Below are 16,060 nucleotides of genomic sequence, written 5' to 3'. Positions count from 1 at the left end.
ACTAAATTCTACAATACAGTTAGTTGATTCATATTATTTAGGTTCCCAGATAGATTTTCTGTGAGCCTAGAACATGCTGGCTTACTTGTCCTATGTTTCAAATTGATTTTTTTAAACTGTCCTGAAGAGAAATATTCAGCTTATATATTTTTAAAACTCACCTTTCATATTAGCATAGAGTTTAGGGGCAAATGGGAGGGTGAGGAGAGGGAATTATATTTTCTCTTAAAGCCCTTAAGGTGAGCTAGTCTAAACACTCTATCCCCCTAAAAGACTTGCTGAATTCCCTCCCTGGGAAGCCCAGAAACACTCCACCTGGCATTTGGAAGATGCCACTTGATAAAGAAGTGATCTCCTACATACTGAGCTCTCAGAGCCCCATGAATTAGCAGGTGGGCATGAGGAAAGGGAAATGACAAGATGAGAAGGAGTCCAATTGTAGGAGAAAGAAGAGCAGTAGATGAAGCCAACACGTTCAGCAATGATTTATGCAATAACCAAGTACTAACTCTCCAGCCAACAGCACACTTCCAGATGATATGCAACCTCCAAATTACCATAAATTAAGCTCAGGCAAAAATAAGGCCATAAAATGGACATTTTGCAGTGGCTATTGACTGTGGTGTTCAGTTTGCAGTAAATCTTCTGAAACGTTGTTACTTTATCAACGGAATTAGTAATTGGTGTCTTCTTGGGAGGGGAATATATAATGCTTTAAACTCCATATATATTACTCACCACAATTAAAGTCACTCGCAGTAAGAAGCTGCTGTCTATATGCATCAGACTAATTATTTTGTGCTTTTTTACTAAGATAATGGGACATTGCTGCCAGTGGGCAAATCCTGATCATACGTTATATCACACTTCCCAGCAATTTTTGATGAAAACTACAGGTGGAGACAGATTATAATGGGAACATCTAATTGAAATTCATCTCCATTTTGCTTCAGATGGAAGACATGCTGCTTGAGTCCTGAAACATATTCAATTTCATTCAAATTGGATGCAGATTTTTCAGGCAAAACTAAATTTTATACATATATATATATATATATATATATATATATATATATATATATATATATATTTCAGCAAGTCTTTTAGGAGGATAGAGTGTTTAGACCAGCTCACCTTAATATATAAATTATATATATATATAATTTATATATTAAATATATATATATATATATATATATATATATATATATATATATAATTTATATATTAAGTGATCCTGAAAGAGAGAGAGGAATAGCATAAACATTGGGATCCTGAAAGAGAGAGAGAGGAATAGCATAAACATTGACCACTCAGGTTGATTAGGCTACTGCTTACTGCTTCCCCAGGTAGGAATAGAGAACTGAACTCCTAATAAAGGTCATTCTCTTTGTTAGACCATATTCCATTCACTGTTACACTCCAAGGCTTCACAAAGACAATGAAGGATACTGTTCAGTCCTATAATAAATTCACCTAACATTTCACAGTCAGATCTCTTCCTCGGTGTGCAGGTCCCCACTGTCTCCTTCCGTGTCCTGCTGCTGATACTGCCTCCCAGGGCAAAACATGAAGATTTTCCAGTGAGACATTGAGTAGAAAGCTATTTCCTTCCTGGGCCAAAAACATGTTATACACAAACACACACACACATATATATACATATCCTATATAATAAAGATGTGATATGCAAATGGTCGTTACGCCATGAAGCGTAATGACCGACCGCGTAATGACCAGTTCACGGATCAGCAGGAGGGTGGGGCAGTGAGCTACAGGTGGGCGACAGAGAACTACAAGAGGGGGCAGGGCAGCAAACTATGAGGCGGGGTGGGGGGCGGAGGGAGCTACAAGAGGGCGGCAGCGAGCTACTGGCAACAAGCAGGAGGTGGAGAGATACAGGAGGGGGCAGGGCAGCAAGCTATGCGGGGGGACAGGGCAGGGGGTGGGGGAAGCTACTGGAGGGCGGCAGCGAGCTACTGGCACATGGATTCGTGTGCAGGGCTACTAGTATATATATATATGCACACACATTCTAACACACACTCACATACATTCATACATATATACACATGCATGTTCATATGTTATATATGTATGTGTTTATTTAATGTGTGTGCATGAGATGAATAGCCCCTTTTTTCACTATAAACCAAAACATTCAACAGTGGCAATAGGCTAACAAAATGCTTAGCAAAGCATCAGATAAGAACTCAATAAAATATTACAATAGAAAATCTTTGAGTTGTTTTTGCTAAGTGCTAGGCAATATAATTCTCTTTTTAATTTAAATTATTTATTGTTTAAAGTATTACATATGTCTCCTTTCCCCCCATTGACCTCTCCCCAGCTGCTCCCACTCCCCAACACATGCCCTCTCCCCCCCACCCACTATCTGTGCCCATGGCTTATGCTTATATGCATGCATGCAAGTCCTTTGGTTGATCTCTTACCTCACCTCCACCCTTGCCTTCCCTTTGAGGTTTGATGGTCTGTTTGATGCTTCTCCGTCTCTGGATCTATTTTTGTTCATCAGTTTATGTTGTCCATTATATAAATGAGTGAGATCATGTGATATTTATCTTTCTCAGACTGGCTTATTTTGCTTAGCATCATGCTCTCCAGATCGGCAATATAATTCTTAAGAACAACTGATTTACTCATTAATCTGATACTCACTTATTTAACCAATATTTGTTGAATACCAACTAGGGGCCTTGTACTAAAACCAGAACCAGAGATATGGCAGTGAACTCTCTACAGTCTGAGCCTTCAAGAAGGTTTTCTCTTCATGTGGGGAAGAGGAAGACAGGTGAATATGTCAGATGTTGATATGTGATATGAGGGATAATAACACAACAGTGCAAAGGAGTAATGCTGGGTGCTATGCATGTGGTGGTCAGGAATGGTCTCCTATTGAGGGTGGTATTTTAAGAGACCTGAATGAAATGAGAGCATAAGCCAGGCAGATAACTGGTGGAAGAGCATTCTAGGCAGGAAGAATGGCACATGCAAAGGCTGAGAAGCAGGAGCATGCTGTAGCTGGAATACAGTCAGAGAAGGGGCAAGTTAAAGAGGTCAGAGAGCGAGCCCAGGAAAAGCTGATGTTCAGCCTGAGAAGCTTTGGTAATGGCTTTGCCTTTTACTCGGGGTGAGATGGGAGCCATTGAAGGGTTTTGAACAGAGAAGCTACAAGATCTGACCTTTTGCAAGGCTTTCTCTGCTTGATCTGTAGACAAAAGATGGCAAAGAGAAGGGAGAGACGCAAGCAGATCAGTTAGGAGGTGACTGCACTAATCCAGAGGAGAGATGCTGCTGACTTGAACCTGAGCACAGCCAGATTCTGGGCATATTTTGAAAACAGACGCTACAGGAGTTGCTGAGAGAGTCATGTGGTCTACAGGGAAGAAAGGAATCAAAGTTTACTCCAAGGTTTCTGCCTGAGCAACTGGAAGAACTGAGTGAGTGGCATGTGAAATACCCAGGACACATGCAGCAGGTGCTAAAAGATGCTGGTGATCATTATGCATGTAATTCCCTTGTGTGAGACCAGTGACTGTCCTTTTTACCAAGCACAGGTGGCCCGATGAATGGCTGTAATGGAAGATTTTGTCTTTGATCTGTTTGTTTCTATCCTGAAAGGGGATTCTAAATGCCAAGAACTTCTTCACCGGGGGAGGGAGCCTGAATCTTAATACAGAACCTACAAATAACTCTCCAGGTATATCATGAACAATTTCTACAATTTTTCTTTTAGTTCTGTGTTTCAAGATGTACTCAAATCTTCACAGGCCACATACGTAAACCAAAAGTAATTCAATCCTTCTCAGATAGAGTTATAATTACAAATGACTATTAAAAGTATGCTTTAAATACAATGAAAGAAATGAATAACATGAAACCAAAACAAAGCAATACAGCTGAATGCAATCTTTTAGGAGGTATAGCAGTGTGGTTTCTTTAAGAAGCTAGATTTAAGAATAGTCAACATGAAGACTGCATTGGTTACATATATAAATAGCTTCCTGGAAAGTATAAATAAATTCATGGACTATACAATGATAGAGTCATAATTACTTAATCAGAGAGAATAGGGCAACTGACAGGTATATTGCTAAATTTAAAGTTGACAACCTGGCAGACAATTATGATCTTCCCAAATATTCTCCTTGCAGCCCTTTTCAGAGACAAAATATGAACTAGCTGAACCATGTGCAGGACACAGGAAGATAATTCTAAAGATGCCGCCCCTACTCTTTAAGAGTTTCCAGGCTCTATGATGAAATTGTATAGGCGATTTTACACCGAGAAAAGAAGCACATCTGTAGAGCAACACATATCCATATATTTGCCATCCACAAATTGGCGCACAGATGTGCAACTAGAAAATGTTGTCTATATCCACATATGCTAGATATTCTCTGTCTGCCAGGTCCATCCTCCAGCCTTCTCCAGCCGGCTCTGTGTCTCAGAAGTCTGACTTTTGTAGACTACATCACCTGAATACCCTGGCCCTTTGGCTTTGGCCAATGGAAAGCACCAGAAAGAGTTCAGAGGGCAAAAGGAGAGGAAGGTTTTCCTCCCCATTGGACTAAGGGTTGACGGTGGTTGTCCACAGTTCCTGTCCAGAGGTCTTCTCTTACACCTACAAGTCTCACCAGGTTCTTATTATCGTTCTCTCCCCTTTCACCTGTTCCTCACTCTTGCTAGGTGTGGGTACCTCACCATCCCTTAACAGTTTCCCTTAAACTTGTAAACAAGCCATTATTAAAATATCTGTAATAACCCTTTTGAGTTTACTATTTCCTGCTCCCCAACTGGTACACAGTGATTTTGAAACTTGCTTCAAAACATAGATTCCCAGATCCTACCCAAGACTTAATAAATCAGAATCTCTATCATTGGAGCTAAAGGACATGTAATTTTAATAAACAACCCAGGTGATTCTGATGCAGCCAACGTGGCAACCATCCTCAGACCAGCATTTGCGAACCACTGCTGGCCAGACCTTGCGATGCCAAACTGAAGCAAGTGAAAACAAGCATGACGCTCCCAGACTACAACCCCAGCTACCCTTCTCTCTAACACCAAAGCAACCAGTACTCAGACAAAGAAGTGGGTTCTCTGTGGGGCATCCAAAGCCGGGAGAAACAAGCGTACGGTCTGCAATGATAGACGCGCCTGAGCACATTAAGTGAATGCTCAACTACCCCTTTCACATCTGATTAGAACCTCACTTTTCAACCACTTTCCAGGAAATGAAATCCATATCCACCTCCATCTGGTGCCAAAATGAACAAAGTGGAAAATGCCAACCAGCTTAGGCCTGTCCAACTTCAGCTCAGAGTTGGCATTAAACCACTCAGGGCCCGTCAGCCTTGGGGAAATGAGGCCCGTTGATTCCTGAAGACCTATAGACTCTGCTAGGACCAGCAGATAAACAGAATCAAGAGCCCAACCTGCTGCCATCCCGGAGGATCTCCTCTCCGTTCCGAAGCTCAAGGCGTCAGGAGATGGGTTAAGCTGACCATCTGTTCTTCTCTCTGATAATATGTAATTAAGTAATTTATTTATTCAGCACTTGAACCCTCTCCTCTTCCCTCCCATTAGTCAGGGATGATTATGTGAGACCCAGCTGCAGGTAGCATATTGCACACTCAGGCAAGCGTTGAGCTACAAAGCACTCTGCTAGCCTCCTGGCCATGGCCACCTCTCAGACCCGACCCCAGGAGTGACTGCGTGAGGCTTGCTGCTCTGCTGCCTTTGCTTTCTTCCCCAACGATTAGGCGGCATGTTCCTGCTGGGCTTCAAACCATTCACTGTGCATATTTAATTCATTTGTTCAAAGATGAATTTACCCACAGCCTCTGATCACTTCCACCAGCCAGCGTACTGGCGAGGCAGCGCCAATGGATTTTTTTCCAACTGGCAAACTTTATCTAAGATATAAACAAACACACATGACTATAGAGCAATAGGAATGATTCCATAAGCGTCCAGCAAAACTATGATTACATATAGCATATGTAATGCTTCGTATATTACATGTCATTTGTTGCAGATTATCCTTGTTTATCATGGCCTGATCAACAATATTTCCCTTTTTTTTCATAGCGGCTTCTTAACATTTTAAAGGAAAACCATCACCCCTTACTCTATGTCCTTGTAGTTTCACTGGAAACTACATGTGATCAGGCAAGTGTTACTTGGCTGTGTTTTGTACAAACCTTTATTGTGCTTTTCCATGTGTTAGCACCTTCCTCGTCCTCACTTCCATCTATGGATGGGGGTGGGACTAACGGTAGGGCTTCACTTAAGGAACTGAAAAAAATCACCCATCCTCACAGATCTCCTGGCTGTACACCTAGCCATGTTCTCTACAAAGAGAAACAGCAGCTAGAATGCCATAGCTAGTTGTGGAGTAATACTAAGAAGACTCTACTTTAGCTCTCAGCATACGTGGAGGGAGGGAGAGTGAGGACAATTTTTAAGAACAATCTCACTTGTCTGGTGGGACTCACGCTTCATCTCAAATACAAATGCGCTATTAGGTGAATCTAAAATAACTGATACAAATCTCTCCGCTGAGCCAGTGGGAAATTCCAACCTTTATAAGTTGGGAAGTGCTAAACCAGCAACCTTTTAGAAAAGAGTATCTGTCTTTTTTAAGCTGTTTCTGGGGAATTGCATATAAAGCATTCTGAAGAAAAAAAAATTCTTATCTTTCCAGGATCTGTTTTGCCAGCTTGATATGAGGTTGCCTGGGACAGATACTGTCAGGGCTCAAAGTGTTTTCAGAATTACATTCACAGTAAAAATGTTTTCCAATATGGTGTCTGAACATCAAAACCAAAACAGCCCTTGAGGAGATGAAAAAAAGAAAGCATTCTCTAATTTTTTAGTCCCTCTAAAATGTCTAAAGGAATTTATTTTCTCTACCAACATTCCTATCAGTTAATGATTTGACAGTTCTTTCTGAAAAAAAATGTCTTTAGGAGATTTACATTTAGAAGAACTAGGCAAAACATTTTGATTGACTACCGTAAGCCACAAAGTGACATATCCTGATTGATTTTAGACAGAAAGAAATACCATATGCTAAATGTTTCTGTCTTCTTATGGATGGAAGAGCAATTATTGGTCAGATCCCAGGAGTTTCAGAAATGGTTAAGCATCCAAGCTTCAATTTCTAGTTAAATCTTCGAGTCACTCTTCTGATGATTAATTCAGCTTTGCAAAAGATACTCTTGTGGCAACTTCTTTGGAATAAGAAGTCAATGACAAGCCCTGGCTGGTTTTTCTCAGTGGTTAGAGCATCAGTTTGCAGACTGAAGTGTCATGGGTTCAATTCCCCATCTAGAGTATGTATCTTGGTTTCAGGTTCAATGCCTAACCCCCGTATGGGCGTAACTGGGAGGTAACCATCAATATTTCTCCCTGTCTCTCTTCCATCTCCCTGCTCCCTTCCACTCCTCGCTCTAAAAATCAATGGAAAAAACATCCTCTTTCCTAAGGTGAGGATTAAAAAATAATAACAATAATAAAGTAATAAATAAAATACTTTTTAAAGAAATCAATGACAAAACCTTAACTTACTTTATTAGGCTTATATTTTGACATGACTGTCAAAAAATAACTCAATTTTTTAAAGTAAAGATTAAATTATACATGATAAATCCAAGAAAGACTGCTAAGGGGGAGTTAAGAATATTTGGAGTATATTCCTAATCTTTGGAGGCTGTATGAACTAAATGCTTGGGTTCTCACAAAATTCACAAGTTGAAGTCTTTTATCCCACAACATGATGGTTTTCAGAAATGGGACCTTTGAGAGGTACTCACGCTTAGATGAGGTCATGAGGGTGAGGCCCTCATGATAGGATTAGTGTCCTTATTATGGAGAGACACCAGAGAACCAGCCCTCTCTCTCCAACCCCTCCCTGCAAGGCAAGCACAGAAGAAAGGCCACATGAAGACACAGTGAAAAGGCAATTGTCTGTAAGCTAGGAAAAGAGCCTCACCGGAATCTGACCATGCTGGCACCCTGATCTCTGACTCCCAGCTTCTGCACTGTGAGAAAATACATTTCTGTTGTTTAAGCCACCCCGTCTATGAAATGTTGTGACAGCACAAGCTGACTAATACAGGGACCACAGCCAAGAAAAAAGTACCGTATTTTCCAGCGTATAAGACGACTTTTTAACCCAGGAAAATCTTCTATACGCCCAGTCGTCTTATACACCGGAAAATACGGTATCATGTTCTACCATTCTATAGCTGATATCTTTTGGAATGTGCCTGCCTGGCCCACATCCCTACTGCTGAGACCTGACCCCCTTCACCCACAGCGTATTGATGGGCTCACTCCCCTACCCATAACTGACTGTCCTACAGATAGACACACCTGGTGAGCCATGTTGCGCTCAGCCATTCTGGAGCCTGAGGCAGGAGGGAAAATCAACAATGATCCTACCTGTATTTACAATTTTGCATTTTGTTTAATATGGGATTTTTGCATTGATTTTTATTTTTAAAAATCTATATATATAAAAGCCTAAGCGACCAAACAACCGAACAGCCAAACAACCGGTTGACTGGTCGACCAGTCGCTATGATGCGCACTGACCACCAGGGGCAGAAGCTTAATGCAGAAGCTGCCCACTGCTCAGCAGACAGACCCATCCCAGCAGCCCACCAGCCTGGCAGCAGCCACTCATTCCCTCAGTAGTCCTGCAGGTCCAATCTCCAGAGAACAGACCAGGCACCAACGGACCAGTGCTGCCGGCATGATCCCGACAGCGCTGCTGGCCTCCTAGAAGTCGGCCTCAGGCACTGCGGTCACTTCCCCTCCCTAGACGCTCTGCAAAGGACAAACTATATAAAAGCGGCAGCCAGGTGGCACCCGAAAACCAGTGAAATGTCAGCAGGATGGATCGGGTTCCTGGGCCGGCAAGGGTGTGTCACTACCCCCTGGAGGACCAATCACTTCCCAGCCCACCCCACCACCCCCCCTTGGGATGGGCGCCAGAAGCAGGGCTCACGGCTGGTGAGAGCGCAAGCCTCTCCTGATCAGGACTGACTGGGCACGAGCCTGCAGCAGGCACAGTGGGGCCGGGATGAGCAGGAGCGGCAGGCAGGAGCAGCAGGCAGCATTGGGCTGCTGGTTTTGGCCCAATCCCTGCAGGCCACACCGAGGGGCCCCACCTGTGCACAAATTCGTGCACCCTGCCTCTAATATTACATAGAAGTCTTATTTTTCTGGATTATTGCTATTTTTAGGCATTGCGTTAAATTTTCCACCTGAGGCTTCACTCACCTTGCCCTAGACCCATCCCTGCAGACAAAGCTAGGTGTTTCCTGAACTTGGGACATGGTCTACGAAAGACTGGTCAAGGGATCTTAAACTGGTAGCCTCAAGACTCCATTTGGCCTGCAGACTGTGGCTATGTTTAGTTCTGCCATTAGTATTATTTAATTTGAATGCTTTTAAGCAAGAAATGTACCCTGCCTGTTGACACTTGTCCCATAACTCCCTAGTAATTAAAATGTGGTCCAACTCCCAAAGGTCTTTGGGTCTGACCCTGATCTCCTGGGTGGGACTGGTCACTGAGTTGAGAAGGTATAATCTGAGACCCTGTGAGGCCTCCATATGCTGAAAGATACAGGCCAAGCCGAACTGCAGCAAGAAAAAAATGAAGCAGATGTGCAGAGAGGAGCAAAATAGAGACCACTAGGGGAGGTAACAGGGAAGCTTGACTGTGCTTTGAACTTCCTCTTGCTGTCACCCAAGGGCAGGTCTAAGTCTACCTTTGGTCTGAGTGAAACACCCACATCCCTTCTCCTTCACCTTCCTGGACTGGACTCCTGATACGTGGAAACAAATCATTCTAACCCAGTCTCCTCTACAGGAAAAACCATTGTCCTTCCTTACCTTCCATTGACTATACAATGAGGAGATAAGCAATTCAATAAGTTCTGCCCTGCATGGACTCCCCAAACTGTACAGACAGCGGCCAGCTGAAAGGAAGAATGATCTTCCACTCGGCAGTCTTTGTTGTGCTGTTCTGAACCGCAGCTGCACCTCAGATACACTCAACACCTGGAAACCGATTAGCAGGGAAAGGCCGGATGAAGACAGCCTCCGGGAACTGTAAAGAATGCTGCCCAGGCCCATACTGTGACTTACTGTTGTTATAATTATTCAGAATCAATTTTAATCAGGAAACAACACACCCATTGAAATAAAATAAAAATAAAGCACCAGGGAGGAAACCAAAGTTTTATTCCAAGCAAAACTGAAGACTTCAGCCTTTGCACAGAAAATCTAATTCTGCCAAAACTTAGTACATTTTACATTAATTTTGCTCTGATGTATGACTAGGTCTCCTGGGTACCAGTGGTAGAGAGAAAACCATTAACTCTGTGGAGGCAATTGTTAGTTTTTATAATAAAAAATGCATACTGCTTATACCATTATTGCTTAGGAAATTAGGGAACACAGCTTCTAATACCCTGTGTGTGGAATACTGTAGCAAACCACTTAACTTGCAATAATAGAGTATTGACTGGGTACAGTGATCTGTGGGACACAGCCACAGTCAGATTAAGCTGCCATCACACTGTGCTCGATGGAGCCTCCCTTATAATACATTCATTCCACCTTAGCCAAAGACTTCCAAACAGATTAGCTATTCTTTTTTTAAAAAATGGGGGGCCTAAGAAGCTCCTCCTATAAGGTACATATTATTTTCCTCTCTTTACTTTGTTTTCAAATACTTAATTAAAATACTGACTTCTTTTCTCCTCCTACCTACAAAATCTTTAGGACTTTGCAAGACTGAGCCCTTGACTTAAGCGATATCTGAATTCAGAGGAGGTGTTTCTGAAGCTAATTTCATGTTTACCAAGATAATCATCATCCCAAAAGCTTCGGTTATCATTTGCAGGTCTTGAGAGTATGACAGAATAAATTGTAGAGCTTTAAGTGAGCCATTACTAGCCCAACGTGTCAAAGCAGGCCAGTGTACATGTTCATTCTGAATGCAGGCTGCAATTGGCCCCCTTTTCCTCTCCTTCCCCCCTCTTTCTCCCTCTCTCCCACACCCCTCTCTCCCCCTTTCCTCTCTCTCCCTCCATCTCCTCCTCCTCCTGCCCTTCTTCTTCTTCTTCTTCTTCTTCTTCTTCTTCTTCTTCTTCTTCTTCTTCTTCTTCTTCTTCTTCTTTCCTTCCTTCTCTCCCCTCCCCTCTCGCTGTCTCTCTCTCTCTCTCTCTCTCTCTCTCTCTCTCTCTCTCTCACACACACACACATGCACTTGTCATTATACCCTAGATGATCCGCTGAAGCATCCAGTCTAGCCCACAGGAACAGAATAGGATATCTTCTGGTCCCTATCACAACTCTTGAATGGTCACTGGAACGTTTAGTCAGAACCTTTCCTTTGCATCCAAATTGCTGAAAGCTATTATCATTATGGGCAGATCCTAAGCATTTGTGCCAGATGAACCTAAATAATAAGAGAGAAGAGACAGAACCCTGGAAAATGCATCCCCCATTGCAAACCACTGGAAGAAAAGCCTCAGTGGGTATAACTCAGGAAACAGACAGACAAAAACAGCATGCCTCCAAAATACTTTCCCCTGTTTATCACTATTGGAATTACGCCTTTGACTTGAGGCATTACCTACCTGCAATATTTACAAAACTATGAGACTTTGGAACATACTGTTGGGCGGCGGGGAGGAATTCTTCATGGGTCTCGCACATTCCTAGAAGGCTTCTGAGATGAAGCATTGACAGTTTTTCCCCAGACTATCTTCTCAAGGATGTTTGAATAGCAAACAGCCATGAAAGATATAGTGTCCTCCTCTGGGGCAGAGGACAGATTTATTTCCTGACCAATGTAAAAAAGACAATATAACCCTCCAAGGCAAAGGTTGGTCAGGTTTGCTAGCAGGCCCTTGAAAATTTGGGGTTTCCTAAGGTCGGGGTTCCTCAATTTGTGACACAAAACCACTGCGTGCACAACATTCCCCAAGGACCCCCTCTGCACCATTCTACAGACCTGGAGGATAAGGGGAACCAATGTGGCCATGACGCTCCTGCTGAGCTGTGAATAATAAGGCCCTTGTCTCTACCCAGGGGTCTTATGTTTTCAGCCAGCATCCGTTAAACAGTTGTAGAATGATACATAGCCTGAAAGCAGGGTAAAATTTCCAACCTTCAGTTCTGAACATTCACCAAACTTAATGAATTAGCATGTAACTTGAATATAACCAACTCTTCCCTAACAGGCATAACAAATTGCTTGACTCTTGAATTTCAGTGGTTTAAGACAGTGATGGGCAACCTTTTGAGCTTGGTGTGTCAAACTTCGCCCAAAAACTGAGCATAACTCGGGTAGTGTGTCACTTTGAGGAAAAAACATTATTTCGCAAATGTTTCATCCTCAGGAGCAGCAAATGTTTCATCCTCGGCATGCGGCCACTTCAGCAGCCACGTGTCATCAGAAATGGCTACGCGTGTCATAGGTTCGCCATCACTGGTTTAAGAGGTCTTAAAATATTCCTCAATCAGTATTATTCTCAAGGGAATGCCCATGAACCAATGTGTCAACTATGGTCCCCACACAAAACTGCCTTGTTCTCCCTCTCCTGTGCCAACTGCCCTCCAAGGTGTTTTGAGCTTCCTTCTGGCAACTGTTGACCACATCCATCCTATTGGTACCAGTGTCTTGCATGGTCTCCAGAGAATCCTCCAATCCCAAATGTGACCAAATAGTGCTTAGAAACTTCCTTCTCTTCCATTCTGTGCCACACTGGGACTCTGAGGCCCTGAAGCACCACTACTTGGACACAGAGTCCCTTAAGACTAGCATAAGAAAAAAAAAAAAAAACAGCAGCAACTTCTGACTATTGTCCCATTAACCAATAAACTCATTCCATTCTATAAGAAAGACAGAACAATACCCTCATGGTTTTTGTCTCTCCTCCTCCTTGTAACCTTTACTGTAACCAAACTCCTCCCTCCAATTCAAACTAACAATCTAAAGCTCTTATATAAAGGGATACAGGCAGATTTGGGACAAGTGTCTAAACCCTCCTTCCATCCTGTTAATGGTCCTATTATAAATCCTTTTCATTTATAAGGATATATGCCAACCAAGAAGCAGAGAACTATACCAAAGAAAATGGAACATAAGTTAGATAAACACTGTAGAAGAAAATAGAGACCAAAAAAAAAAAAAGGATGAAAAGAAATGGACTAGACTTTAAAGATAATGTGGGAAGTGTGCACCTCGGCATTGAACAAGTTCCTGGCAGAAAGGACAAGATGGTCAAGGTCATTCCAAGCTTGGGCACCTCTATTTAGAGCAATAATTCTTTGCGCATGTACCCCAGGCCTTGAAATTGGTCATGCTTTTTATCTAGGTGTGTTTATATTTAAATATGCTAACTGGTAATTATGAAGGTCAGTACATGCACAACATGACTGGACTAGAGCAATTACTGCTCAATATGAAGCTAACCAAAATCTGACGATCTCATTTTTCTGTCTTCATCTTCCAAAACAGAAGAAAATGTAGACTTGCAAGGGAACGAGAAAACCATCTGGATCAGAACGCCTCCCAAATTTCACATTCCGCCCTGCCATCCAAACAAGGATTTAGAAGTGCTTTCCCTAAACCAATAATTGAGTGGTGGCTGCCAATTTCTCCCAAAACTTGGCTTTTCTTAACAAGCCATTCCACCGCCTTTATCCCATCATTTCTTTGTAATGAAAATAAGAGAAACCAGATGAATTGTACACAATCATCAGGGATATCATGGAGGTAAAAGATGTGTAATAAATTGTATTTAAAAAGGGAGGAGGACTTTTCTGAGAAAAATATACAAATAAAAAAATATCATTTAGAAAGCTGACTGTTTTATAAATTTGTCCATAAAACAGTAATGGTCAATTTTTTTTACTAGCCCAGAAATTTTTAAGGTTTGACAGAAATGACCCAAGTAGCAAGGCCTATATTTCTATAAGGAAAGTGATAAATACCGAAAACATAGCCAGGACCAGTTTTTGCCCACAAATGAAGAAACTAAATTACTTCTAGATAAGAGTGAACTGACATCTAACACAACTTAGCAATGATTTCCTTGACAGAGGTTTCTCTGGAAGGCAACACTATCACCAGACCTCCAGATCTTTCTACTGCCCTGCCCCATTTCCATAACTTCAAGTTTGATTCTAGTTTGGTCACGGAAACAATGTTCAGACTACCCATAGTTTGAAAAGATCTAAGAATAAGAGAGTTCCCATTGAATCTGAAAGAGGAGTTTTCAGAAAATATCTCAACCCTGTGCAACAGACCCTCTCAAGGCTGAATCTATTCCCTGAGAGTAAGTTAAACTACTATGGAAGTGCTCGGTGCTCTGCCAGATCATGTATCTTGGGGTCAATAGCACAGGTTTGGTGGAGGCCAGTCTCAGGTTCAAATCCAAGCTCTGCCATTACTGCCCAGGTGACCTTAGGTAAGTTATAAGATATTCCTTAGGCACAATATCTGCATCTCTAAAACAGGGATAATAATATTTCCATGCATGTCCTCCATAAATAAAACATTGATGATCAACTATAACAGATGAAATAGAACCTAGCTATGTAGCACAGATCTCAAAACTTTTAACACCACAAGAAAGAAAGCATCACCATAGAGTAACAAAACTTTGATTGACACGAGATACTTCCGTACCTGCAGAAGAAAAAAGAGGGATTAAAGAAGAAAACAATTATGCACTTCTCTTTATGGAGGTATTTGTTTTACTTCAATCCCTAGAAGATGTTGAGGCTTCAACTCCTTCTATGAATAGGAGCTGACAGGTGATGAAAAAGGATGCTCAGGACAGAAGCTATAGGTCATGTATTCAGCACTGGCTGAGAAGCCCTGAAACCTCACCCTGACTAGCTGTGCTAGGAGCACCCTTTTAACCTCTCTGAGACCCCCCAACTCCTCAATTGTAAATGAGAGATTTGAATGGCAAGGGTCCTAGAAGGTCCGCTGAAGCTGATGAAAAACATTATAATTGTCCACAATTCTACTAAATCAAACACATAGATGAGGGGAAAAAGATTGCAAGTCAGGTTACCTTTTCCCCCAGAGAAATTGCGCTCACATTCCAGGAAGCTCACGCCTTGTTTGGCAATGAACATCCAGATCCATTGGGCTGGGCATCCAGGTGACCCACATTTCTGTACAAATGCTTCCGCTGGTGCCAAGGGCTGCATGTGTCCTGGAACTATAAAAAAAGAGAAATTAAACTGAAGGCATAAACACCTGCCTCAAAGCCTGTGGGGAGCTCTAACCATTCTGACAGGCCAGTTGTGGTAATTGTCCTGTCTTATCCAATAAACCGGCTATTCAACCACTGAGAGGTTGATGCCTCCTGTCAGTTGACTGTAATCCCAACACCTTCATTGCACATATATGTTTTATTTGCATCGCACCTGTACCACCACAGACCAGGAGAGACCAATTAAACTATGATTAGCACATATGCCACCTAAATCGGACAAACGGCTGTTCTCAATGAAATCAAAGAACTGTGTTAGGGAAGGCCAGATGACCACTTAAACATGGAGGGTCGTACACCATGACATTGAGAATATGAGACATACAGAAATAGACCTAAAAGAAATAGGTTTTGCTATTTGCATTTTCTATTGCAAATGATGGATGAAGAACTTGGATAGCGCATTTTCAGACAAAGAAGTGTGCTCCATTTTAGACCCTTTCTAGGAAATAGTGGCAAAGGAATAGGATCATGTGGCTTGACTTCAATCACTACCTCAATTGCAGGGTCATCTGGACATCATGTGGGCTATTGAAACACAAACCACAAATACAGATAAGGTCACTGATGTAGCTGATGCATCATTTCAGTTTGCCACCCTGACTGTACTAGTTAGGATAATGCTGGCTGCTCTTAAAAATAAAATGAATTGTTAGCATCCAATGAATGTATTCCTGGTGGGCAGGCCACTACCCTCTCCATAGAGACTTTTTTTAGTT

Source organism: Cnephaeus nilssonii (genome assembly GCF_951640355.1).
Source record: "Cnephaeus nilssonii genome assembly, chromosome: 5".
Classification (NCBI taxonomy): domain Eukaryota; kingdom Metazoa; phylum Chordata; class Mammalia; order Chiroptera; family Vespertilionidae; genus Cnephaeus; species Cnephaeus nilssonii.
Note: the sequence above shows the minus strand (reverse complement) of the source record.